This window comes from Vombatus ursinus, unplaced genomic scaffold, assembly GCF_900497805.2.
Source record: "Vombatus ursinus unplaced genomic scaffold, bare-nosed wombat genome assembly UNPS02014863.1, whole genome shotgun sequence".
Classification (NCBI taxonomy): domain Eukaryota; kingdom Metazoa; phylum Chordata; class Mammalia; order Diprotodontia; family Vombatidae; genus Vombatus; species Vombatus ursinus.
Window position 1 is genome coordinate 4079679 of NW_020954641.1, and position 3108 is coordinate 4082786.

Genomic DNA, 3108 nt, shown 5'->3' on the forward strand with positions numbered 1-3108 from the left:
GTTTAGTTCCTGATACTTTCCCCCTCTCTTGGCCCTTCAGTGGTTTTGCAACAACTCTTTTCTGCTCTTTAAAATTTAAAATAAAGTGTTCCCACAAAATAACTGCTCTTTTTTTTTCTTTCTCCATTTTGACAATTTCAAGCCCTGCAGCCCCAGGGCTGCTACTGAATAAATTACTCAAAGTAACTTCCTTCTGCAGTTATCGATTCATTCCATCTTGCCTCTGCTGCAGCTACAGAGCTGCCAGTTAAGCACCAAGCATCTTGAAAACGTATTGTCTGGAATGAAACAACCAATTATTTCTTCAGGTTTGGTGGCATAATATCCTAGAAACCAGCAATTACAGAATCAGAATGGCATCAAATGGTGTAGAGAAGAGTTAGCATGTATTATTCTTTAAATAGCAGTTACATGAACTCATAATAAATGGGTATTAAGTGTTAAATGTATGATAAGTAATTCTTGACAATGCAATTATCCAAACAGAACGGGGAAAAGTAGCAAAGTGGCATTGTCAACTTCTTTTGTGTCTACCACCCTCAGTTAGACTGAGATGGGAAGAGTGCATCTCTTTGTTCCCCAATACATACCCTAGGGGCTGAAGTACAGGGACACATATGGGGGCCAAGAGAATTTTTGTTGTTGTTCAGTCATGCCCAACCCTTTGTGACTCCATTTGCTTTTTTGTTTGTTTGTTTTGTTTTGTTTTGGCAAAGACACTGAAGTGGTTTGCCATTTCCTTCTCCTGCTCATTTTACAAATGAGGAAATTGAGGCATACAAGGTGAAATGACTTGGCCAGAGTCACACAGCTAGTAAATATCTGAGACTAGATTTGAAAGTCCTAAGGTCCTCCTGATTCCAGGTTCAGTGCTCTATCCATTGCGCCATCTATGGATAAGATAATACTTTTCTAAATTTATTTTCAAGGGGTGGATCATTCACTAAGCACACAAGAGTCAGGTAGGGTGAAATCTCCATGTATCCGAAGCTGAATCAATGATTTAGGAAGTATTTTCAATATGCCAGCTTTTAGGGGCCTTCAGGAGTATCAGGGTACATGTTTTACCCACTGCAGAGCCATCTTTGTGAAAATCCCATGAATCTATCAACAAGTGTTTATTGTAAGGCCAACACTGTGCTGGACATAAGAGAAGCAGCAATATGGAAATAAACATGACTGCCCTCTAGTAGGAGAGAAAGATACATCATGCTATCATTGGTAAGTCAGTTAAATTCTCTGAACCTCATTGTCATAGGATCATTGGTAAGAGATCTAATAGGCCAACTAGTCAGTCCCATCATTTTTACAGATGAGGAAACTGAGGCCCAAGGAAGGTTAAGTGACTCGCCCGGGGTCATATAGGTAGTAAACACCAGAGGTAGAATTCTAAGGGACATCCTCAGACTCAAGAGCTAGAATGAGAGCTTTCTACCATGCCACTCTGCCCCCTTATTTGTAAAAATGAGGAAGTCCAAATTTTTAGACGCAACTAGGTGGTACAGTGTATAGAGTATCAAGCCTACAGTCAGAAAGACTCATTTTCCTGAGTTCAAATCTGACCTTGGACACATACTAGCTGTGTGACCCTAAACAAATCACTCAATTCTGTTTGCCTCAGTTTTCTCATCTGTAAAATGAGCTGGAGAAGGAAACGGCAAACCACTCCAGTATCTTTGCCAAGAAAACCCCAAATTGAGTCATGAAGAGTCAGATACAATTGAAAACAACTAAACAACAACAAAAAAAGGTGCCTTCCCAATCTAGAACTAAGATCTTAAAAACATGTTCACCAATCATCATTATAATTCACATTTAAGTATGCAAAGTGCTTCTCTCATAATTTTGATAGATAGGTAGTATAGAAAGTCTGTAATGATGGCAACAGCTAAAATTACCACTATGGAGTAGACAGAAAAAAAATAGAGGATAGGAAGATGAAAAAGTCTGTATGGTTACATAGATACCAGAGCAATCTCTTTATACTGCTACTTGGCAGTGCCTATAGGCATAACTAGTATTACATTTAATTCTGGAACCATACCTCCACATGGGTATGGTTTGACATGGGCCTCCATCCAGTGTATTTTCTTTTTTTTTCTTTTTTTTTTCATTGTTTTGTTTTGTTTTGTTTTGTTTTGTTTTTTGGTTAGGTAATGGGGTTAAGTGACTTGCCTAGGGTCACACAGCTAGTAATTGTTATGTGTCTGAGGCTGGATTTGAACTCAGGTCCCCCTGACTCCAGGGCCAATGCTCTATCCGCTGCGCCAACTAGCTGTCCCAATCCAGTGCATTTTCTGACAGGCCAGGCAGGAACCATGTACACACACACACACACACACACACACACACAGAGGTATGTATGCATGTATATGTACATATGTATATATATATGTGTGTGTGTGTGTACAATACATATATATATTATTATAATTAGTAATAGTAGTAGCAGCAACAGTAATAGTAGCTAGTGTTTATTTGGCACTTTAAGGTTTGCATAGCACCTTGCAAATATTATCTCATTTAATGCTCCCAACAACTTTAGGAGAAAGAGGATATTATTATTCCTGTTTTACAGATAAAGAAACTGAGTCAGGCAGGGGTTAAGGGGCCTGTCCAGGGTCATAAAGCTAGTAAGTGTCTGAAGCTAGATTTGAACTCAGATCTTCCAGACGCTAGAGGCTCAGTGCTGTATCCACTGGGCCACTGCTGCATCTAGTTTAAAAAAAATGCTGAAAATAAATAACATGGAAAAAGCAGGCAATAGTATCATTCTAATCTACCTTTACACCCTTAAATAGTCTCCTACTGACTCATGAGCTGTTGAGAATGGAAACAACTCCCCTAAAAGTTCATACTCCAAAGTGGGAAAAGGACTAGTTTTCCATGCTGTCTGTCTTATACTACAGCCATAAAACTCCCTTTGCCTGAGTCCACATGACTCCATTTCTTACTCCTTGGACTAGTCCAAGAATTCTTTAGCCTCTTGATTTCTCCTCAAATCCATTCCTGTTGAGGCTGGAAAGCTTGATCTAGTTTTGCTGCAGCTGTCAACTAATAATATTTTGCTTCTTCCACCTAAAGGAAGTTATTTAGAATGAAACTTCC